This window comes from Euprymna scolopes, chromosome 19, assembly GCF_053919585.1.
Source record: "Euprymna scolopes isolate OS-2025 chromosome 19, ASM5391958v1, whole genome shotgun sequence".
Classification (NCBI taxonomy): Eukaryota; Metazoa; Mollusca; class Cephalopoda; order Sepiida; family Sepiolidae; genus Euprymna; species Euprymna scolopes.
In genome coordinates this window covers 105477923-105505537 of record NC_136500.1, presented here as the reverse complement: position 1 = coordinate 105505537, position 27615 = coordinate 105477923, and positions in this window count along the sequence as shown.

The window sequence follows — 27615 nt, the reverse complement described above, 5'->3', positions numbered from 1 at the left end:
CCAGAATGTTGATGATGTAAAGAGAGAAGCTTGGTTATAGATGCATTAAAAGTAAATAGCCACTTCTTTCCCCATTGTACAACGTGCTCAAGATCAGAGGAGATAGAATCGGAGAGAACTTGGTCGTTTACTGTCTTGGATGTGCTACCATAAATGGTAGTGTCATCAGCATAAATGTCTACAAATGATGTAAGGATGTGATTTGGAAGATCATTAATGTAGACCAGGAATAGAATTGGGCCCAGGATGGACCCCTGAGGAACTCCAGCATTAATACTGCGAGTTTCTGGTTTTTGCCCCTCAACTGCTACTCTTATGAATCTATCAGAAAGAAATGATTTAATAATTGTGAATACATTTTCAGCTATAGCATAGCTAGAGATCTTGTGAAGTAAACCTTTATGCCATACCCTATCAAAGGCCTTACATATGTCAAGAGCAATTGCCCTAGAAAGGTTGCCTCCGTCGAGAGATTTGTTAATCCTATGAGATATAACTGTAAGCAAATCTTCTGTAGATCTAGCAGAACGGAAACCATATTGAGTGTCACTAAAAAGGTTATTTTTGTTGAGATGATTGATTACTTCTGTATTTAACACAGATTCCAGCAACTTACTCATGATGCACAGGAGACTTATTGGCCTGTACTGAGTGGGAGATGAGCGATCACCTGAATTCTTAAATACAGGGCATACTGATGAGATTTTCCAGGGTGATGGGAAGCTATTCTCATTAAGACAACGTTTAAACAGTTTTGTAAGTATGGGCGCTAGTTCTGGTTGAGTTTTTTTGCGACCTATAATTGGAATACCGTCAGGGTCAGTTGCTTTACTGGAATCAAAGTTTTTTATTAGCTTGGCAACATCATGTACATATATATGTATATCACATAGCGTGTTTTCTGAAGGAAGAAGTATGGGGGTTGGCGGCCTTGGTCGCAAAGGGTAGAATTAACTGCAAAGTTCTTGGCAAAGAGTTTGGTTTTGTCTGGTGCTGACGAGATTACCTCAGGTCCATTGATGATAGTTGGGATAGAGCACACGTTTCTGTTCAGGATTCTGTTTGCTATTTGCCGAAACTGGTGGGAACCAAACCGCTGCTCAGCTACTTTGGACTTGACGGATTGAGCATACAACTCTCTTGCGTTCTTTATTACTTTCTTACAATGGTTGCTGGCAGTTCTGAAAGCTGCTTTAGTTTTCATACATCTATTACGTTGGAAGTAGTGGAAAAAGTTATTTCTGTGCGCAATGGCAGCAGCACATTCTGGAGAGAACCACGGCTGGCTGTTAGGTTTTTGCTGGAACTTTTTCGAGGGTATGAAACGGTCTATACCTAAAATTAACCACTCCGTCAGGTCTGATACTATAGAGGACACATCCTGTTTAAATATGGAACGCAGAGGTAGATCCAATATAAATGTATGGAAGCTATCCCAGCCAGCCTTAATGTATCGATATACTGCACGATGGAGAGGTACGTCTGGGGACTTATTACATTTTATATAATATATATATATGTGTGTGTGTGTGTGTGTGTGTGTGTGTGTGTGTGTGTGTGTGTGTGTGTGTGTGTGTGTGTGTGAGAGAAAGGGGGTGAGCGAGAATAAGGAATGAAGCCGTGGGTATACCATAAAAACAAATTTTTAATTTCTTCACCAAATATTTAATGAATTCCTTTAGAATAGTGATTTTTCTTATCGCTTGCACATTTATTTATAGAGAGAGATAGAGGGAGAGAGAGATGAAGCGAGAATAAGGAACGAAGCAGTCGTTATAGCATGAAAAACAAATTTTAAATTTCTTCACCAAATATTTAATGAATTCCTTTGGAATAGTTATAATAATAATGCTCATGCTATTCTGCTTAATTTGAGTTTTTTTTATATATTTTGATATAATATTGATTTAAAAGAAAAATATCCTTTACAAATTTGGATATTACGGTTTTTCCACTATAACTATTTATACTAACCTTTCTGTCAACCCACGCTAAATTACTATTAATACTAACTGTACACAATAGCTGCCGGCTGCAACTAAGCGTATACTTACTGATCGCTTGTTAGGACTATTGATGTTATATTTTCGTTTTGATAAAAGCTGCTTGAGTGTACCTATTTACTATGCCTCCCCACGGGACAGAGTTAGACACCAGGGTCGTTTTTTAAAGTGGAGAAAAGGTACAAAAATAAAAACTGTCTCAGTCGTGAAGGATTTCTCCTCCACAAGAAAATATATATATATATATATATATTAATAATAATATATAAAATAATTAATTACAGATACAGAGCTATAACATATCATAAACTACTTGAAATAAAGAATAAAATAATCGATCATAAATTTTACAAGAAGTAATATAAAGTATTTTATTTAAAATCTATGTTTTACCGAGACTATTTTATAAACCGGCGTTTCGTTGGTTTAGACACGTCGTTTTAGGGGTAGAAACCGTATAATATTGTCAGGGCGAATCCTCAGCATCCTTCAGCTTATCCAAGTGCTAACAATTCAATTTTGTGCTTTTGAAACAACTTGCTAAAACCTATACAACAGACATTGTAATGTATAGCTTTTAAAGAAAATACATTTTTATATCTGTGTTTGTGTGTGCGTTTGTCTTTCAATGTAATGCATGATATTATTTCAGCTTTAGATGAGTGTAGCTATTTCTGTAAAGTTCATTAAGTTTCCACACGAATTTAGAAACCCGATTCTGTTTTAAATGAAACGCTTTCAACACGTCAATTGAAATGAGTATTCGCAGTTATACATTGAAACATTATAATAACGTTAAATATCGTCGTCAGTAGATGAGTCGTGAATAATAAAGAAGATATATTTATCTTATGATATCATGCCGAGTAGATAGTTCGATATGCAAGGAATTCTTTATGAATTGTGGTAGGGTAGTCAGAAATGTTGGCGTTTGAAAAATCCATACGTTGAGCATTTATTTAACATAAAAAATTAAAATTTTTGAAACTTTGAATCATGAAATGTAGGGTGAGAATCTTTCTTAATACCAGCGTGGTATAAGTGCAAAATAGTCTGTAACTATTTATAGACTATTTTTTATGTATTTCTTATTTGTAACAGTGTGATACTATGACCTATGTTACTAAGTGCTGAGAAGGGGGAATAGACGATTAGAAAGGGTTTACCATAAACAAAGAGATAGAAAATGACCAGCAATAAATCTGTAGGTATTTTTAGATACAGCTTTTAGATTTGACAAATGAAAATAGAAATCTACAGAACAGATAAAAAAGAGAACCAACGACACTTGACTGGAGGGATCAATGAGATGCTTAGAGAGAGAAAGGATGCTTCCGGTTAGCTAGGGAAGGGGATTTTGAGATCGCGACGTCGGGTAGTTTACAGTTGATAGTGGCAGCCGTTGCTATGGATGGACAGTTGATAGCGACAGCCGTTGGCGACGGATAGACAGTGGATTACGACAGTCGCTGACGACGCATGGACAGTTTTTAGAGACGGGTGTAACATCGATATTAGAAGTACACACACTCACAGGCCCAATTGTCAAATACATGTAAAGTATTGGTGTTGTGCTTTTCTTATTGTGTTATTTTATTTTTATACTTGTGGGCCCGCCATAAGAAGTTTAACGAATAGACCACGGCACACACAGCGTTTTGGGTGTCGACGACGCTGAATCCCACCCCTTCACTGTGGAGGTTCCTAGATGCCGAATTGTGTTCTTTTCTATTAGTTTATTTTTTCCGACTGTTAACTTTAGCAATTTCATCTCTGTTCTCTGGGTTTTTTTCGACTGTGCCAACATGCTAAAATTTAAATGTAAACATAATGTCTATGATTCCTAACCCAAGGATCCATATTGGAAACCTGACTCGTAATTTTCAGTAGTCCCTTGCCTCTAAGTTGTAGTGTGCTGTTTGGGATGTACAAAAGTTTAAATGTGCTCAATGCTATAAATTCACGAGGGAAAAAAGACGGAACCAATTCAATATATATATATATATATATATATATATATATATATATATATATATATATATATATATATATAGATAATTAAAGGAATACTTTTTGTCATTGGAAAAGAGGTACATTTTTTTTTGATTCCGATAATCTAAAAGTTCCGATTTTTCTTATTCCCGATTATTATTTCGTTTAATCGTCCTAACACAAATAGTGAGATTGAAAAGAAAACTGTCTTCATGGAGAATTCCTTGTTAGCTGCTTGGTACTGTATTTTTCCTTGCACTTGATGTAGCGTAATCTACGATTACCATCAGAATACTTGACTCTAGAATGAGATATATGTCTCTATGGACATCGTAGAATTCTAAATAACTTAATATTATAATGTCAAACGTAAACTAAGAGGTTTCTTTGGTTGTTTTTGTAGTCCGTCAGTATGGTTTTATTAACAGGTGGTTGTATTTTTCTATTGTGTGACAAGCTTTTTCTCTGCTACATGTCCTCTGCTTATTCCCAAGATAATTTCAGCCAGCCGGGTGTGTATTGTCAACAACTACTTATTTTATTAAAGGCATCAGATAGGCATGTATTCGTAGCATTCTGAAGCAGAAAAGTCGCCGACACTCAGCCATTCATATGTCTATTCATAATGAAGCGGCATTCACCATAGGCAGGTTGAATCGGTTTCCCACACAGGGGGAAGTTTCTAATTCAAAAGCCACCCCAGTCGTATGTATATCTCGGTCGCAGAAGATGACAACATTAAGTTCTTTTTTCAATACTTGTTGAAAGGGGCCGACGATATATATGGACTGATATTCCAAAAATAGTCACTTATCTGATACTAACCATGCTTAACGTTGCATAACTTTGATTAAACGAGAACATGTGCGTCAACGTGATTATATCGTAGTGGCTCATTACTCTTCAGCACCAGTAAAAGTAAAGTGCTGTAAGTTATGTCAGCAAGAAAATTTGAGATTTTGACTACTCCTATTGGAATTATTAAAACGAGTTATATTTCTGAGAACATTAATAATGTAATAAATAATGTAATAAATAATGTAATAAATCGACTTATTTCCTGGATTCTTATTCCTTACCATTTTGTTATTTATCCAACTATGGTTTTCATTTCGGTTGGTGATCTATTATTTTAACTCTTAGTTTGTTTGATTTTTATTTATCATTCACTTCTTTAGCTCTTACTGAGATATTATTTCGATTAGGGATCAATTATTTTAGCTTTTAGTTAGTTTTGCTTGCAATTGTGGATTCATTATTTTAATTTTTAGTTAGTTTTGATTTCGATTGTTGATCGATTACTCTGAGCAACAAAAAATTGTCATAGTGTCTGAGACGTTTCAACTGTTTAACCCAATCTGAGGGTGCTCATTCCAGAAATGCTCTCACTTTTTCTATCTGCTATTGTATATCTTCTTTAGCCGATAGCTACAATAAAATCAGGCAACAATATATTTATGTAACTTTAAGACACATATTCATGAAATCACCCGAAAATATTCACAATTAAAAAATATTCACAATTAAAAAATATTCACAATTAAAAAATATTCACAATTAAAAAATATTCACAATTAAAAAATATTCACAATTAAAAAATATTCACAATTAAAGTTTGAAGTTGTAAACAAATGCTAAGCATAGACATCATCATCCATAAATTGATGTTTTATTGATTTTCTAGAATTGCATCATCGCGCTTGATAGACCAACAGTAGTCTGCAAGCATGATGGCATCCTAACGACCTTGATAGTGAACTTCCGTGTCACTGATGTCTTGATGGAAGCGCTCTCCTTGCTCATCGCTCACATCACCTAGATGTTTTGGAAAACGGACAAGATTGCTGTGAAAAGATGTAACTTGATGCTTATATTTGCACCCAGTTGATGGAGACTTATGTGTAATGTTTCAACAAGCCCATTGTAGTTGGATGTCTTTATTTTTCCCTAAAAGAATTTTACTACATGTACTAAATTCTGCAGCATTCATAAAATTACAGTAATTTACGTCATTCATAAAATTTCGAATCTGGGATCCATTAAAAATTCCAGCTTTTTAATTTCATTATGGTTAGGCCTGGAAATTTCATATAAATATATTTAAAACAGTCTCTATCTTTCTCAATAGCTATCACAAATTGTTTAATGATGCCAAGCTTTGTGTGAAGAGAAGGAAACACAATTTTAGAACGCTCCACCAAAGAAGAAACCAAAATATTGAGAGAGCCAGTTCACTGCGCATAGGCCAATCTTTTTTTATCCAGTGATCTGTTCTTACACTGCTACCCCACAAACACGAAAAGCAAGGAAATTTTGCGTAGGCACCTTGTAGCCCAAGGAGAAAGCCAACCGTTTTCAAATCAACACATATGATTCATTGGTGCTGTCTTTATGAAATGTTTTCCAGAAAAAATTTTATGTCATCATATTTTTCTTTGAAGTTCGTTAAATCGCCGAGAGGGATTGAGCTGCAATTGTGGAGAAGAATACGTTTTAAACTTCTTTTGAAACTGTCTATAAAAAGGCACCAATATTGAGACTAATACTGCAGCAGGCAACGTCGTTGCAATATACTATGTCATTTTCCTGGCTGAAATATGGAAAGAATTCAATATGGCGTTTTCTATCGAAGGTAATGTGAGTTCCGGGCTAAAGTAGATTTTTTTCTTTGAGTCTTAAAGCTAAAAGTTCCGTTTAAAATATATGCTGACAAATATATGTTTACAAATCAGAATATCTGATCAGTAAAGATTTGTATAATATTATTAATGTTATTATTGATATTGATGGACTAGAAAACAAATTCGTACACATGGTCGAAGCTTTCGCCAGCTTTTACCTTCTATACGTTGACAACTGCTATCTCATATAAACTAGTGAAATTTACGATTGCATATATAAGAGCTAACAGTCTCTTTTGAACACACTCTTTGGACACATAATGACTTTATTATTTATTTTAGCTGCCCAGTGTCCGGCAATTGATCTCACATTAGCTTTACATGGACAATCGGTCAGTTCATCAGTATTCGTCCATTATCGCCGACAACAGGGAGCGAAATTGAATTTAGTCACCGAATTGTTACTAATATCGTCGTAGTTGTAATGTTTATTACTGGATAGGAGTGTATGAAGAAGGAGGGAGGTGAATGGTGATAAATGAAGATCGCGTTGATTTAATGCTTAGCAAAGTCTCCAATCTAATTATTAGTCAAGTGCAAATAACAATTACTGACATTGATCGAGCGAATCAATGAAAGCGGGAAGTTTCGTTCCATCTTATTTCCTTTTCCATTGTCTCTTTGTTTATTCTCTTTTAATTACTTCGATTATTTATTTATTTCCATGTGATTCAACCGTTGTACACGACGCACGGGAGTGTTAATCGTAATTTTATCTGGAACGATTAAATAAAACATAAATATTTTATGTTAATTAAATATTTAAAAATGGCACATCGATCCAACTTAATTTTATCTTAATTTTTACATACACAAACATAGATATGTTTCCAGGTATTGCATCAATAACTGGTGAAGACTAGCAGATTATCACTGTATCTACTGAACTACCCAAGTCGAAAAACAGCCAGTCATCATGCGACATCTAGAAAATTTGATTTACACATCCGTATCACCTATATCTAAGTGCTTTATTATGAATAGCAAATGATATATATATATATATATATATATATATATGAGCAAATAGTTAATAAAATATGTTAAAAAACACTTTGAAATGAGTTAAAAATATATTTAATCTGAAAAGGAAACACTAGATAAATGGATAGTCCTTAATCCGCGGAGTTTCGAAAAATACTTTCCTTCTCATCAGAGGAATTAGCAAAATGCGGGATCGGATTTTGCATGCAGTAGTATTTGATGAAACAACAAGTAAGTCAAAAATCTTACTTGAAAACAAAAAAAAGTGAAGCAGAGGGAATATAGTGAAGAAAAAGGTGATTACACATGAATGGATAGTTTGGTGGAAAATAAAAAATCCAGTGATGGTAAAATCCAAATGTGAATCTTCAAGAAAGTTAAAAGAATTTCCATTTATACAAATAAACTCACAGGAAATCCCATATTTGGAAGAAGATGGTCCATAATAATCCAAAGGCAGAAATCCATCGAATAATTCACAAAAACGTGTACAAGGAATAAAGAAAAGATTCCAATAATATTAATAAAAGAAAAATAAGTTATGCTTTTCACTCTACTCCCGAGACATAAATATAAATAAGAAAGATCAGGGAAGAGAGAGGGGAAAAAATGATAAAGTTAAATATAAAATATAAAATAAAGGGAAACAAAAGTCAAAATGACCCAGACAGGAAATGTTAAAGGCGCGAAAAAATACATAGGGCAAAATAATATAGGTCAACTGAAATGTACAGGTCATCAATTAAAAAATGTCAGCAAGACTTGTTAGACGAAACTAAATGGATAATAAATAAATAAATAAATAAATTAATAAATAAATAGAAAAAAACTAAATAAAAATTATTTAAAAGGAGAGGATGGCCGGTATCTGCAAATTCAAGAAAAAATATATATATATTGTGCGTGTGTATGTGTTTATGTGTGTGTGTGTGTGTGTGTAAGTAAAGAGAAAGAGTAAAGAAAGTGAGAGAAAATATGTTTTTTAAGTAAAATATACTATTAATTGTAAATTGTTGTAAAAATCATTTTGCGTTTTTCACATAAAATAGATACGTAAGCCTTTGAAAAATGAAAATTCAATTCCTTGTGAATGTATAAAAAAAATCACACTACCGAGCGAGGTAACAGTTATCTTCGCCATTGAACAACTTTCAGGCTGACTGATGATGATGGGTTAGAAACAGAAATTTTTTAATGAATCGTTTACTTTAGCCGCAAGTATGTGTCAAAAATCAAATAATGATCTTACTGAATCCTGACTGTCGAATTGACAGGAAAAACACACGCATAATCTTAGAAAATAGTTATTCCCATACTTTATCCAATCTTATCCTCTTAAAATACTTAAAATATTTCATGACAATATGAATGATGAAAAGTAGAGATATTTCTACACAAGGAAGCAATTTATTCTTATAACAGCTTTCGTTGCATATATTGGGGATTTCAGAAGAACGGTATTTCGTGAATAGTGTGAATATTCATGCAGCAACGTGTCACAATATGACGAAATGAACGAGGCAACTTTTGATGGCTGTCAGAATAAGAAGACCCAAGAAGAATTTACGACCAGACCAAGTATCATTAGAGACTTTGATATGTTGAGCAAAGGAGAGTAGCGAATTGGTTCTAGTTTGATTAGATATGTTTCCAGAGTTGAGTAAAACGAAAGGGAAATATAAATAGGAGGAGAAGAGAGAGTGGAGAAAGAGAGGCTGTCCAAAGACTAGTGGACAAGTGAAATAACTTGGGGAATGGCTTAGTTGCTCATAGGAATGGCTAAAATGCTCTTCGGATAGAAAACTTTAGGGCGGCGTTAGATTTAACTACGCTATTTCCTCTTTTTATATTGTAGAGGCTATTGCTTCCAGAATTTATATATATATATATATATATATATATATATATATATATATATATATATATATATATATATACATATATATACTAGCAAAGATACCCGCGCTTTGCGCGGGACTTTGATGTACGCTGAAGTATCTGCTTCACGGAGAACTGAGGTCAAATGTTAAAGTCAAATGTTAAGGTCGGGACATTGTCAAATGTTAAGGTCGGGACATTGTCAAATGTTAAGGTCGGGACATTGTCAAATGTTAAGGTCGGGACATTGTCAAATGTTAAGGTCGGGACATTGTCAAATGTTAAGGTCGGGACATTGTCAAATGTTAAGGTCGGGACATTGTCAAATGTTAAGGTCGGGACATTGTCAAATGTTAAGGTCGGGACATTGTCAAATGTTAAGGTCGGGACATTGTCAAATGTTAAGGTCGGGACATTGCGGTATGATCAGGTACCCATGAAGCGGGTATCTGACCTAGCAGAAATTCCCGACCTTAACATTTGACTTGTGGTATTTTACTAATTAGAATGCTAATTATAAAGAACATAATCCCTTAAACATATTATTAATCCCTTAAAGTTTACTAGTTTTTATAATTCAATCTGAAGGACACGTCTTCGACGTCCTATGTTAAATCTCGCCCAAGGTAAATAATAATAATAATAATAATAATAATAATAATAATAATAATAATAATAATAATAATAATAATAATAATAATAATAATAATGAATAAGTAAATGTTTAAAGAATAGGTCCTCAAAACTTTTTCTTTTCTTTCTATTTTTCTATTTTTTTAATTCTGTCTCCATATTTTATTAGTTATATTCGGTTTCGATTTTCATTAAATGAATAAGACAAGCGGTGCTTTGTCGGCTTACGATGTCTTTTAAGACTGAAACAGTAATTTATTGTAGCGGCTTATGATAATTTTGTTTATCTAAATTGAATAAAATAATATCTTGCTCTTTTTTAATAGAACACTATCAACAAGCTCGTTAAAATGGGTTTTACTTTTGGTTTTTGTTAAGCTTGATATATATATATATATATATATATATATATATATATATATATATATATAAATATATATATAAATATATATATATATATATATATATATATATATATTTATATACTGTACATAAAAAGTGTGAGAAAGTATAAGTTGGGATTAAGGAAAGTATGTTAATAAATGGAAATAGGTGAAGAGGCTGTGGATGAGGATGCCAAAATGTGTGATCTGCGTTCCTCTTGTTAGCTGAGCTTTAAGATTACCGAAACCTTATCTCGTTCATTTTCAAAACAAAGAAGAACAACTAAATGCGAAGACATGAACTACAAAGACGCGAGCATTAAATGGCGAGATTGAATTTCACAAGAATCAGTTCAGGAATTTCCTGTTGTGTCTTTCGTCGATTCGAAATATTTCAAATGCTACTATAGTGATTAACGAATGTAGAATAACTGCTGCAATTAAACACAGAAGTTGTAACAGTACACTAACAGAACATATTAACACTTAACAACATCTATCGATAATATGGATACATACGCACACACACACACACATGTATATATATATATATATATATATATATATATATACATATATAGTTGTTCCTCTTTGTTTTTAAAAAAGAGCAAGATATTTTATTCAATGTAGATAAACAAAATTACCATAAGTCGCTACAATAAATTACTTTGTAATATATATATATATATATATATATATATATATATGTATATTTATATATATTAGTATATACATATGCATATATATACAACTGTCAAAATTTCAACGAAAACCAATATTAATATCAAATTCGATGCAACTTGTATATATTTGAATTTTCAAATGAGAGCGTTGTGCCTTAAATTAACTTATTTTAAAAACTACCAAATTACTTAATTTCGGAGAATAATTATTCGTATAATCGTTCCTATTATTAAAATTTTACAAAAGTCGTAAGGATCTTGAATTTAACCCCGCTAACATAAACCTAAACTGAACTAAATATAGTCCACATTTGAACCGCTGAAACCTAGTAGGTTTTATCTTAAATTCATAATGATGTGTAAATAATATTACAAATGAATTTTGTAAATTTGTTTTTACTGTTAATTTTTATATTTCACATAAATTCATTTTCAATAGCCTGATCACATCGACTAGTAGTAAAATCCCAACCGTTATTGTGGTTTCTACTCTAATAGTTTCTTTCCTCTGACAATTTGTTTTGGGCATTTTCTCTCCGCTCCTTTTTCGGACTGTACATAAATTCGACATGTTTAATGTAATGTAGTGAAACATCTTGCATCACTTATAACTAAGGATACCCTTTATAAGTTTGGTAATCACTCTTTGGTTGTTTTTTGTTTCCGGTGAATAAAATTATTAAACTTGTTTCGAAAATTCACTTTTTTCTTCAAAAACATTTTTCGCCTTTAAGCAAATTTTCGTCTTTATACTAGCTGGCCACCTAGCGTTACCTGGTCGTAAAATACGCTTAAATATTATATTTTAATTTATGCAGATTTCGTATTTATTATGAAAGAACTAATTTACTATTGATTATTATATTGTACCTAATATATAGCAGTGCTTTAAAAAAGTAACAAAAAATGACTTGTGTGACATCAGCTAAAATTGAAACCTATAGATCTCCAACTGTAACCATTAGCTATGTCCTAAATTCATACGTACACAAAAACTGCAAAATATAACATTGTTTAATCTGTACTTTTTAATTAGCGCGTGCGCAAAAAAAAACTGGTATAGTGGATTACACAATGGCAAAGTCATTTTTTCCAATTTTTACCCTTAGCAACTATTTTATGGGCTAAAAACCAAATCCAAAGTATCTTACAAGTTAAAATACTTTATATATATATCACATTTTTACTCTGTATAAAATATATATGGCAATTAAGCTACACAGAGTATTCCGCGTTTCATTCTCGAGAGAAATCGTCAGGCTTATGCAAAGAGTTGTGGTTAACTCGCGTTTTTTATATGCGCACAATCTTTTTGCGCAGTGTTTATTTCATTTTATTTATTTAATTATTTTCTATTGTATTTGTCATTTTTTTAAATTATTTTGTATCGCTATCCTAGTTTATCCTGTGCACACACTTGTTCGCTATTTCTCTCCTACAGTGTAATAGATGTTGGGGTTCTTTAAAGTATAGGATAGCAAATTTTCCATTCAAGCACAATCTTCATGGATCGTCTAGGTCCCTACATGTGCTTGCTTGTTTTACTATTTTCCATTCGACTATCGACGAACGTCCGCTTTCTTTCAGTTCCGCAGTTGAAAATAGGTCAGCTTACTTGGATAGCTACTCTTCCCATAAAAACAAGTACAAAAGAAAGGGTGTGCCTAAGGTCAATTGTACCTTTGTCTTTAAAGTTGCCCACCCATGGGCTGGTTAGGATGAGCGCAGTGGAAACTAGGAAGCTGATTGACTAGCTAAAATTTCAATAGGCTGTGCGTATATAAAAAAGCGAGGTAATCAAAACTCTTTGCATAAGCCTGACGATTTCTCTCGAGAATGAAACGCGAAATCTTCTGTGTAGCTTAATTGGCATATATATTTTTATAACTTACTACCTAGCTCTACATATGTATTGAGCACTGTTGAAGTGAATACTAAAAAAATTCACGCATAAAATTATATGTTCGTATATTAATTTATGTGATTAAATGAAGTAGTAATTCATATATATATATATATATATATGTATATATATATATATCCATGTACTAGAACGTATTCCTCTTAAATTATGCGCAATCATGCAGAATGTAGAAGCTATGTATGATTAAAATTTAATTAATAGTGAATGGAAACCAATCATCAAATAAGTAACCATAAAAATTAATGAGGAATTAATTTAGGCTCGTTTTTCAAAGGAATATACAAATTAGTTAACCTTCATGTAGTCGCTCGTATATACAAGGCTGAGTATTTTTAAAAGTTTGTTATAATAATTTTAAAATGAAAAAGTATGATTTTAACATAAATATCAAAACGACAAAAAAACTAAACTTTATGTATATATATATAAATCCATTATTATATTGTACCTAAGACACTAAAAATAACGGATATAAAGCTGCCGACATTAAATACAATAGAAGCAACATAAATACGAGTGGATCTAATAATTGAGGTGAAACAATTATCTGGTTCACCCTCAATGGCAGAAATAAATCTTGGGAATAGGTTCCTACATTTTATGAATAAAGACTTCCCACGAGGTTGTACAAAAAATCTTTAACAAAAAACTAAAAACTTAGCTACAGCTGTACTGAAAACCTAGAAAGAATCATAGAAAAGCGCATAAAAATATTAAAGAGATATAATCCAACTACTGACACTAATAATAGTGATAACAGAAAGACGCGCAATAACCAGAGACTGACCGAATGCCCACTAAGCAATAATTGCCTTACATCTTCGGTTGTATACCAGGCTGGAATATGCACCGCAGAGAACCCAAAAATAGAAACATTCTACATAGGTAGCACCTCAATGACTTTAGAACACATGCTGTAGTCATATGCTGTCAATAAATAACAAAGCATATAATAATATGCTACGGACACCTCACTCTTCGTACATTACTGGAAGTAAATCGCTGCGAACAAAACACCGTTAGTCGAATGGGAAATAATTAGGAATGCTTAAATATTTTGTTCATTAACTTCACCTTGTTATTTATGTTTAGCGGTGATCATGAAATTATTAGCTTTAAGAACCGTCAAAAATTAATAAATACAAAAGTAGAATAGGCTAGAAGCTGCAAACACGTTGGAGGATACGCTTTAAATAAGATGTAAAAAAATAGCGATTCTCTCATAATAGTAATACTACAATTCATAACCCTTCACTCCCAATATCTTTATTAATAAATGTCCCAAGCGAAGAATTGAAAGGATACAATGTAGTCCCGATACACCACAAATTAATAACTATAATTACTAAAACCCGACACCCCTGTTAATTAATAACGCTACTCGCCGAAGTGCGTCGAAGAATAGGTTAGCGTAAATAACTTAGCTAAATCAAAGAAGACGCCATCTCCTTTTTACCCCCTCAAGACAATCTCAAGTAATACCGTTTAATACTAAACTAAACGAGCAGAAACACAATATGTTACCAACTGGATAAAAGTGAGTGCATTTTGCATACGTATTAATTAAACACCTGAAAACTATTAACTAAAATAATCCATGGGTCTAGCACGTTTCTAATTGGAATGTTTATATATACCTTCGAGAAATATTATTGTAACGCAGCGTTACATAAAAGACCAACCGCATAACTGATCCCAAACGATAATTAAGTACTCTAACTTGGGGAACGGGACGCTGCATATATATATATATATATACGAATATATGATATTATGTCTCTGTTTGCATGTATATGGTCTGGAAAACATATCTCTATAGCGAAGCATATAAACTTATAAAATATATTTATATTCTAGAATTGAGGAAAAGATAAATAACCCTAATGAAAGAATGACAACTATCAAAATTATGTTTATGTATAGATATGAAAACCTTTACCTGTGTAATTACTTCAGACGGTGGTAGAGTGGGAAATATAACTCCCAGTATATTATCACCTTTATTTAAATCATATAAATAAGCCTTTATATATGTCAACTGACTGTTAATGACCATATGGACATATATTTTAGAAATAAATAAACAAATAAATAAATAAACAATTTAAAATCGAGAAACACATGAAAAGATAAAAAAGCAAGGAATAAAATAAATAGAGTTTATCAATAAAATAGATCGATAATGAAGTTGCCACCAGAAAAGTAAAACAACCGTAAAGACCGAAGATACGGAAATAACAGCGATTAGGGTATAATATTACTTCAGATCAAAGCGAAAACGTAACCGGTAAGTTAAAATAATACCAATACCTCCCTGCTGCGACATCTTGACCACAAGAAATCATACTTCCCCCTCTTTCTTCACCTTCGCATCCACCTACTCCCTTTTTACGACACCTTCCTTCAAAACCTCTACTGGTCACAAAGTATACACCCAACTTTCTTTCAGCACGTAAACCACACGCGAATATATTTTATAAAAAACGAATGTAATCTTTACTCTCGTTTCAATATCGCCCAATTTTGAGTCTGATGAAGTGCTCTTTTTAGAATGGGGATTCCACTGAAACATGTGTGCACATATGTAAGCAATAATGTTTGTATTATAAACATACTATATATATATATATATGTGTGTGTATATATATATATATTGCATGAGTGCACGTGCGTGTGTAGTTTGTGAATATTTTATCATATTTAAATTTAATAATGTGAGTCTATTTAACCTGTTGGTCATTCATTTTGAGATTCTAATTCACATGTCTTATATTTAAATTATTTGGATGCAACTTATATCAAAGCAGAACAACTGCCAATCAACAAAATTATTAATAGTTATATTATTATATTATTAGTTATATTATTATATTATTTGTTATATGATTATATTATTAACTATATTATTATATCATTAGTTATAGTTTACAATTGTTAACTCTGCAATGCTTGTTATGCACAATAATATTAGGTACATGTGATGTCAACTGAGTTGTGTTGTAATCATTATCAAAGGGAGTCGTTTTTCTGTTAAACGTCAAAAATTCTGATATTTTTATACAAATTACAAAATTAAAAGTAAAATGTATTAAATTGATAAACTCTAGCAAATGTATTCTAATATAAAATATATTTTTGAACATGAATTGAAAACAAATAATAGATATATTTTCGAGGTCCATTGATCGTTAAGTATATTTAACGAGGAAATATTATTAACATTCTAGTAACTAACAAATATAATTGTAACAAATAAAAAATGCAATTTCAATTACATTCTCGTCATTTCTTTTATCATCATCTTTAATCAAACATTTTCTGCCATTGAAAAGTCATATTTGATATATTCTTTATTTATTTTGGTTCTACTTTGCAGGAAGGGTTAATTTTATTTCAGTTGGTTTGTTTTGCTGACCGTTCTTTTAGCGAGTAAAAAGAATCGGTATCTACTTGGGTTATTAGAGTTTTTCCAAAAAAAGCATTTAAATAAAAATAATTTAAACAAAAACATTTAAACAAAAACATTTAAACAATAACATAAAAAATTAAACAAAACATTTAAACAAAAACATTAAAAACCATTTAAACAAGAACATAAAAACAAAACTATTTAAAAAAACATTTCAACAAAACACATTGAAAAAACATTTAAACAAAAACACTTAAAAACATTTAAACAAATACATTTAAACAAGAATATTTATACAAACACATCTAAACTAAAATATTTGAACAAAAAGATTTAAACAAAAAAATTTAAACAAAAACATAGAAAACATTAAAACAAAAGCCTACAAATAAAAACATTAAACCCAATACATTTAAAAACATATAAACAAAAACATTTAAACAAAAACATAAAAACATATACGCGAAAACATTTAAACAAAAACATTTAAACAAAAACATTTAAATAAAAACATTTAAATAAAAACATTTAAATAAAAACATTTAAATAAAAACATTTAAACAAAAACATTTAAACAAAAACATTTAAACAAAAACATTTAAACAAAAACATTTAAATAAAAACATTTAAACAAAAACATTTAAATAAAAACATTTAAATAAAAACATTTAAATAAAAACATTTAAATAAAAACATTTAAATAAAAACATTTAAACAAAAACATTTAAACAAAAACATTTAAATAAAAACATTTAAATAAAAACATTTAAATAAAAACATTTAAACAAAAATATTTAAACGAAAACATGGAAAATATTTAAACGAAAATATTTAAATAAAAAGGCTTAAAGTTAAATAAAAAAAATTATAAACGAAAACATTCAAACAAAAACATTTAAACAAAAACATTCAGATAAAAACTTACAAACAAAAACATTTAAATAAAAACTCATAAACAAAAATATTTAAACAACATCATTTGAACAAAGGCATTTAAATTGAAACATTTCAACAAAAACATTTAAACGGAAACATTTAAACAGCAACATTTAAACAAAAACATATAAAACCAATCAAACAAAAACAATTTAAGAAAACATTTAAAGCAAAATATAACAACATTTAAAAAAAACATTTAAACAAAATCATTTAAACAAAATTTCTAAACAAAACTATTTAAACAAAAACATTTAAACAAAAACATTTAAACTAAAACATTTAGACTAAGACATTTAAACTAAGACACTTAAATAGAAATATTTAAGCAAAAACATTTAAACAAACACATTTAAACAAAAACTTTTAAACAAAACCTTATAAACAAAACCATTTAAACTAAAACATTTAAACAAAAACATTTAGACTAGGACATTTAAACTAAGACACTTAAATAGAAATATTTAAGCAAAAACATTTAAACAAACACATTTAAACAAAAACTTTTAAACAAAACCTTATAAACAAAACCATTTAAACTAAAACATTTAAACAAAAACATTTAGACTAAGACATTTAAACTAAGACACTTAAATAGAAATATTTAAGCAAAAACATTTAAACAAACACATTTAAACAAAAACTTTTAAACAAAACCTTATAAACAAAACCATTTAAACAAAAACATTTAAACAAACACATTTAAACCAAATACATAAAGAATAATTACACAAAAACATTGCAGCAAAATCATTTACACAAACACATTTAAACAAAAACATTTCAACAAAGCATATAAAAATAATTAAACAAAAACATTGCAACAAAATCACTTAAACAAACACATTTAAACATAAACATTTAAACAAAAAATATAAAAATAATTAAACAAAAAAATTGAAACAAAATCACTTAAACAAACACATTTAAACAAAAACATTTCAACAAAAACATATAAAAATAATTAAACAAAAACATTGCAACAAAATCACTTAAACAAACACATTTAAACAAAAACATTTCAACAAAACATATAAAAATAATTAAACAAAAACATTTCAACAAAACATATAAAAATAATTAAACAAAAACATTTCAACAAAATCATTTAAACAAACACATTAAAAAAAACATTTCAACAAACCATATAAAAATAATTAAACAAAAACATTGCAACAAAATCATTTAAACAAACACATTTAAACAAAAACATTTCAACGAAAACATATAAAAATAATTAAACAAAAACATTGAAACAAAATCACTTAAACAAACACATTTAAACAAAAACATTTCAACAAAACATATAAAAATAATTAAACAAAAACATTGAAACAAAATCACTTAAACAAACACATTTAAACAAAAACATTTCAACAAAACATATAAAAATAATTAAGCATAAACATTTCAACAAAACATATAAAAATAATTAAACAAAAACATTTCAACAAAATCATTTAAACAAACACATTTAAACAAAAACATTTCAACAAAAACATATAAAAATAATTAAACAAAAACATTTCAACAAAATCACTTAAACAAACACATTTAAACAAAAACATTTCAACAAAACATATAAAAATAATTAAACAAAAACATTGCAACAAAATCACTTAAACAAACACATTTAAACAAAAACATTTCAACAAAACATATAAAAATAATTAAACAAAAACATTTCAACAAAATCATTTAAACAAACACATTTAAACAAAAACATTTCAACAAAACATATAAAAATAATTAAACAAAAACATTTCAACAAAACATATAAAAATAATTAAACAAAAACATTGAAACAAAATCATTTAAACAAACACATTTAAACAAAAAACATTTCAACAAAAACATATAAAAATAATTAAACAGAAACATTGCAATAAAAATCATTTAAACAAAAACATTTAAACAAGACACAGCAATTGTTTTAAAAATTTTGCATTAGACGGAATACAGCGCCTCATTTTTCCTAAACCACCATATTGGAAGACCATCGATAGGTTTAACAACCCACACGAGCCAGATATGACGTTTGACGAATTTTATAGGAGATACAAGGACTTATTCACTGTTGACTGCCAAGAGTGGAGAGATACGAAAAAGGTCTACCTACTTCTACAGAAGCTAGAGACCACGGAAGACAGTAAGTTCGTTTACTATATTTTACGCAAGAATGATGTAACTTCCGGGTAACGAGGACTGCTTGGTGCTAATGCAGAGAATGATCCTCGCTATTTTTTAAATCGTATTTCCACATTTAATTAAAGTTTTATGATATGTTTTTTTATTCAATTGTAAGGTTAAAGTACAGAATAGGTACAAAACACCCTCCCCTCCCCATGTTAAGAATGGCTTTTTAAATAATAACGTTGTTATTTCAGCACGGATCACTCTCTGCATGAGTACCGACTGCTTTATAAAGGCATTCAGAGACGGACAGGCGGAGAGTATTGTTGTTACCAACTAGTTCGGCAGCTAAGCAAAGATATTGCTCAATTTACCTTTTTCATGCATTTTCATTAATACATAATTATTTAACTGCTACTGGTTCTCCATCAATAATTAATGAAAGCAGAAAAGGAAAAAAGTTAAAAAAGAAGTGTCCATCGTGTAAATGCGGAAAAATATATGCACAATCGTAAACTGACATGTAATGATGTAAGGTGAAATCTAAAATCTTTTAATTTTTTTATTTCAAAGCGTATAAAGTATATGAAGCATATAAAGCATATAAAGTATATGAAGCATATAAAGCGTATAAATCATATAAAGCAGTCCATACAACAATTCACAAACGTACCGTATGAAAGGTTTTTTTGGGGGAAAATTGTTTGATTAAGTTTACAAAAAAATTTTCATAACTCAATATATTCAAAATCAATATATTTTAAAATTAATAGTTTAAATTAATATATAGAAAGCGTACTATTAAAATCCAAACCAAAGTTAAGCCACAACTAAAGAAGAAAAATCCGCATGATCTATCAAAATTCAAATCAAAAATCAAATCAAATCAAAAAATGTATGAAATAGACTAATTTGTAGGTTACTTAAGTTATCCATTTCATAGCTGAACCAGACATTTATATTCAGTAGCAAGTTAAGCCTTAAAATTTGACAAAGATGGGGAGATTAAAAAATTACAGGGAGAGGGAAAGAAAACAAGTGACAGAGAGAGGAGGAAGGAAAAGGTATAGCGATATACTGTGAAACAGAACGGGAATCATTAATACAAACTTGAATGTGAAAAATATATATTGAAATAGGGAGAAGTGTTAAATTCAATCATGTCGAAACACGAATTAACATATTGAATGGTACAAAATGTGACAACTAATTTAAATATGTAAGCATTTTCACCGTTTGAAATATTACAATACGCATATCATTCAACCGATCCACTAAAGATGGTATTTACCTAAGTTGCTTTTTTGATATAAGTGACTAACGGAAATATTTATATATTAATATTTTAATTGCAGTAAATTGAGATTGATAATTTAAAATAAATTTAATGCTGTAAATTTAAATCTCCTAGAATAGATTTATATTTGATCTATATTGCATGACAATTTTGTAAGAGGATACTGAAGATGAAAATAAAAATAAATCTAAATATTTCGGTATATTCAAGCCTATAATTATAAAAGGATTGTTATATTTATAAAGGACAGTATATTCAAGGGTATCTCAATGTAATTTAATATTATAACTCAGTTAATATAAGATAAACTAACTTATTTTTTTTAATTCATTGTAATAGACATTGATATGGGGAAATGTGCGTGTAATTCTTACAATAAAATGAAATGTTTTCACATGACTTTGATGCAGCTAAAAGAAAAACTTTTAAACTATATAGGATTTGTTCTATACAACTGGATAAGACTAGACCTTAATTATGAAATCTACTTAGTAAATAACTAATAAGCTCTATAAATCTATATTAATTAATACAATGTAAAGGAAAGATATTAATGTAAGAGGGATCGTAGAGGGCAGTCAAAATATGGGTGGAAATGAGTTTATAACTAATCTACAAATAGAATGATAAAAATTTATAATAAGCACTGAACAAGAAAACATACTCCTAACAATTAATTGACAGACTCAGTGTGACTATTTCTATTGAAGGAAATTAAGGGGATTTTATGGGGACGATGCACTGCTCGTTACAAGGGGCAGACCAGGAGAATATAATAATACGATCAAGAAACCTCATAATTTCTTCCAAAACTTCGTCCTCTCTATTACGTTGATCCTAATAAAAAGAGGTTCATTTTCTTAGATAGTTCACTTAATTTCAATTCCGAATCTTATAGTCCTTACCATGAACCTAATTTGACACTATTTTAGTAATCATTCTTTTAACAGTGGATACTCCTGCTGTTTCCAGGACATTTCCGTGACTGACTCCCCATACCTCTTCCGTTCCCTCCACCCGATTTCATGAGGATAAATAATATACTAGTACAGTACTATATGAAAAAAACAATGAAAAGTCATACTACTCGATTATTTTGCGTAATTGTCGGCAGTGCTAACTGTTCCGTACGTCACGGCTAGTTTGTTTTTCATATAAGTACTATACCGTATAAGCACCTTATTTATTATTTAAACGTCAAACTTGATGATTTTACATGATTTTCAGTTTTAATAACTTTTATCTACGTCACGGCTAAGATTTTCTTTGTTTTTCATGAGTACTATGTGTGCAAGTACGTTATTTCTTGGGTCAATTACTGTGCAAGTAACTGTTTTCTTATTTAAAAATGAAACTCTTCCATAATTTTATGCAATTAAATTATCTATTGTTCTTACTTTTCTGTAAGTTACGGCTAAGAGTTTACTTATATTTTAGAAGAACCTTATTTATTATTTAAAATTTAATTTAATTGATTTTCGGTTTTAATAATTAAATAATTAATTTATTTATTTTAACCTGAGTTTCGAGTTTAATAACTTTTATGCACCTCACAGGTAAGATTTTTGTTTTCATTTCGGCTAAGAGTGTTTTTCACATAGGTACGGATATCATATATTAACTATCACTAAACAAAGGTAAAAAAAATAATGCTTGAGATACAAAACGAACCCTATTCCCCCCACCTTCGCATAAACAAAACTCGAGGAAATAATGCCTGGGAGATTACCTTCTGACAATTAACTAGATACTACTTCACCTACCCCTGCCTAAAAAAGAAGGTTTGGTAATTCCTGGAAGTTTCCAGAACACTTTTTAAAGCAACATAAGCATGCTTTGTTCCCTTCAGCACCATTATCGTAACGTCATTTCGAGAAGATGACTCTGCAGTTGTTCCAAAATGTATACAGAAATACACTGTCTTATTACAAAATATTTACATAACATCGAAAATCCAGCAAAAAACGGACACCGCCCAAGACAAATGGGTCTAGTCGACCCTCACTAAACATCAACTACTAATTGATGTGGTGCTGGTAGCGGTGGAGGTAGTGGTGGTGGTGGTGGTGGTGGTGATGGTGGTGGTGATGAAGGTGAGTGTGAAGGTGGCGGAGTGGTTGCTGCAGGCAGCCTTGGGGTGAAGGTGGGAGTAGTGGTGGTGGCGGCAGTGGTGGTTAGTGGTTGGAGTAGTGGTAGTTACAGTGGAGATGGAGGCGGAGGTAGTGGTAGTGGTAGAGGCTGTGGTGATGGTGGTGCTGCTCGTAGTGGTGGCATTGTTAGTAAAAGTTGCATTAGTGGTGGAAATTGCAGTGGCCGTGACTGATGTTGTAGTGGAAATGTAGGTTGTAGCAGTATTGGAAGTGGTGGTAGTGGTAATGGTGGTGGCAGGGGTTGTGATGACAGTTGTGTAGTAGTTTCAGTGGAAATAGAGGTGGCGGTAGTGGCGGCTGTTGTAGTGGCTATAGTGGTGGCGATAGAGGCGGTGGTAGTAGTTGTGGTGGCAGTTTTGTGGTGGTGATCGTCATTATCGTCCTGTTAGTAGTGGCAGTTGCAGTGGAGATTGAGGTGGTGGCGATGGTGGTTGTTGCTGCGACAGTGGTTGTGACGGCAGTGCTGGCGGTGGTGGTGGTGGTGATGGTGGGACGATGGTGATAGCTCCGGCGAGAATTTTTGTAATTAATCAGAAGTTATTTTCCAAGGCATTTTTGTAATGTTAAAATGACCTTACAACCAGCTTAAAATATTCACCTTTTACGCAACAAAGCATCTCTAATTGCTCATTAATCTTCACCTTTCTGGTTTATACAATCGGGAAATCGGTCGAAGATTGAAATGTGATGAGAAAACGTTACGACTGATTGTGCAAAAGCACCAAAACACTGGCAGTGTTTCTGATGCCACTAAATCTGGTCGTCTTAGAGTTACTTTTTTACAGTGAAGACAATTCTATCAAAATCCGCAGCCCCAGAAACAGATAAGAAACGGCTCCCCAAATCTAACAAAAATGTAATTTTGTTAAAAAGTGCTTTCTTTCTACTTTTAAGAACAGATTGAAGGAATTTAATTTGCGAGGCTGTGTTGCAGGACGCACGCCAATGATTTTTGTAAAGCACAGAAAACGCCGTGTGGATTTCGTCAATTATAATGAAGATCATGAATCTTCATATTATTCAAAAGTGATTTTTAGCGACGAAAGCAAGTTCAATAGGCTAGGCAGTAGGTCTGTCGAAAGAAGAACGAAGAATTTAATCCTAGGTGCACAGTTTCAACGCTACAAGGTGGTGGAGGTTCAGTTTTGGTATAGGGCGTTATTAGTGCCAATGATCCAGGGTTGATAAAATTTTCAATCTGGTAGAACTTTGGACAAAAATTAAAAAGAAGTGGGGTGCTTTTCCAACGGAGTATTTCCAAAAAGATTACAGGCTGTCTAATTACAAAAGGTATATGCTACTAAATATTAACTCTATTGTGTTCCTGTTGTATCAGTGTTGCATTAATGTCCTAAAGTTACATTAAAATAACAATTTTCCATTGACTTTATTTTGCCTTCTCGATTTGAACTTATTTTTTTAAATTGACCTGAACACTATTATACTTCAATTAAAAGCCAAATATGAACAAGTAAAATTATAGAGGAATAAAAGGCAAATCAAATGATGTATATATTGTTTAAACAGTTACATTCAATTCAGATTAAATTTGCGGTTTTTGGAAAAATGATAAGTGCGCCACTTTATATACAAACTACTATAGATAATTATATATATATATATATATATATATATATACATATATATATATATATATATATAGTCATTCACATACAGTAATGTTTCACAGTTTATCAATGCGGCTAGACAAGCAACTACCTCAAGCCAGGATCGAAACCCGACCGCCGATATGACAGTCGAAGCTTCCAACCGTTTCGCTATACGGCTGCCGTTATGCGGGCAATAAATTAACAATGTTTTGACATTGCCCAAATATATATAAAGTATTCATAAATATATATACACATAATATATAAACACACACACACACACACATATATATATATATATATATATATTGACTAGCAGGACTATCCGGTGTTGCTCGGGACCGAATAAGCAATGAAAAAATTGAAGTTGAATATACTTGTTATTCTTTGGAGGGAGGAATTTTTAATGTGTATGTCTCATTTGCTATTTCGAGCAAAAGAATATTTTACCTTAGGGTGGCTATTACACATGTATGAAATAATTATACCGTTCCTGGGACAGATAATTTACAGAAAGTATATTTAAAATATGTTTCGCACGTGTAATTTATATACATATATGAAACAATTTAACATACTCTCGACAGGTATTGTACAACATATATGAAGTAATTTCTCTTCCCATCAAGGCTTCTATAATTTTAAGAAAATTTTTAAAAGATGGATCAATACGGTTTCCAAATTAATACATTGTGTTGGTTAATGAGTTCGGAACCCTTGCTTCACCATAAATTTCAACATTACTGTGTTTCTTTCCTTACTCACTATCGGCACTATTATTGTAAGAAAAATTATGTCATTTTTGGAAGATGTCTCAGCAGGATTTTAAAATTAAGGCATAAATACATTGACACAGTTAAGTGATTGGACAACTCTTGCTCCATTATCAAATTCCACATTAATCTATTTCATTTTTTCCCCTCTTATCGACAACAATTTTTATGGAAAAAAAACGTCATTTTCAGAAGATTACTCAGCAGGCTCTACAAACAAATAAACACATATGTTGAGAAGCTTTGTGATTAGGCAACCCTTGCTTTACTACAAAATTCCACATTACTGTGTTCTTTCCCTCCCTACTACTGACAGCATCATGTTAAGTGAAATGATATCATTTCTTGACCATAACTCAGCAGGTTTTCCAAATAATTACTTTACCACAATTTTCAATATTAATGTACTTCTCCCCCACCCTACCACAATCACCAACAACACATTAGTAAGAGATGCGGAATATGATTCCATAGTTATTCTATATATGATATCGTAAAATAAAATATATATAGGCTTACAAATTCAAAACGGCGAGTAAAATTTATGTATTATTTCATTCTTTCAAAAAAAAGTTGGTGTTATCAGCTAGGATTTAAATCAAAACGTCTAACGTTGAAACCTAATCTTGTGTTCTCCAGTAAGTGTGTGCATGCGTATGACGGCACAAAATGTCTGCTCGGTGTTAATGTGTATCTTACACGTAAATTGTCCGATGTGTGTACGCGTTATTCATGCATGTAAACGAAGATATTATTCGCTATAAACCACTATTGGTTAGTGAATATTATTTCCTGAAAATTGCAATGTTATGTGACCAGTAGTTTAAGAGTTTACCTGTTAGATATTTACACACACACATACATGTTATGTTTTATTTATATAGATCGAAGAGAAGATTTGAGATATTTTAAATTAAAATGTGTGCAACGAGTGCACTCTTCATATCAGCTTGCACTATGCAACTGTTCTGTTGATACACCATTTTCATGACATCTTTAATCTCTATAATGCACATTTCCTTATTCTCGTGACAAGGGATAGTTAAAGTTTGGAGCAGTGGTCTTATTCTTGTCAAACAAGTAAGTGAGGCAGATTCATTGGTTCTGAAGCAATGTTTGGATATCATTAACTAATAGTAATTTTTATATGAGTTAATCGACATATTTATGGGTTTAAGGGTGAGTTTATTTTGATTTTGACTTGCAGTGAATGCGTGTGTTTTATAGTATAGCTAAAACTCCTTAAAGGAATAAAACCTCATCACATTTGATACTAGAAAATTTTCTCATTCGATTCTTTTCTCTGTAACCCATGTCTTTCTTTTGATAACTGAGCCCTATTTTTGCTCTTTTAACTACCGCGAATATGCCAACTTATTTACAGCCACTCCCGACATTTAATCTTGCTCCCATAAATTTATCTTCATTTTATTTTCTCACCTACGTTTTTCATATTAAGTTTGACTTCATCACATGAGTAAGACTTGGCCAATAAAAATATTAATGGACCTTTTAACAAGTTGTTCGTTTCAATAATATAATTGTTTTTGTTGTTTTTTTTTCACTTTACTTACTATCTCATTCCAGTTCGTTTTTATCGGTAAGCCATTATTTTTTTTTAATACACACACATAGATATTATATCATATATAATTAAATAAATATATATATATATATTGCATCATATATAATTATATGCGTGTGTGCGTGTGTAACCATATATTTGAATAGATACCTGAACTATAATTGCAATTATATGCTAAAACAGAAAATGCCTTCTTGAATTAAAAGAAACGAAGGCATTAAAAACGAAAAAGTAAAAGTTTAAGAAAATTTATTAAACTTTATTTTCTTGCCAAATTCAAAGTTATAAGATGAAAGGGTTTAACCGCTTGAACTAAGTTAAGATAACAACATCTTGACGAATATCCTTCCCCGCCGTTTTCTTTTACTCACTTGTCCGCTTCGTACATAGACGCGTGAACATACTTAAATAAAAGAACGGAAGAATAAAGAAAAGAGAATTATCGTAAATATGTCCCAATGAAGAGATATGAGCTCGTAAAAAGAACGGGAATCTGTTGTGGGAATGTTCGATATATTTTTCTTATTTATTATCTTTATTCTCTTTTTTCTTCCTGTAGCT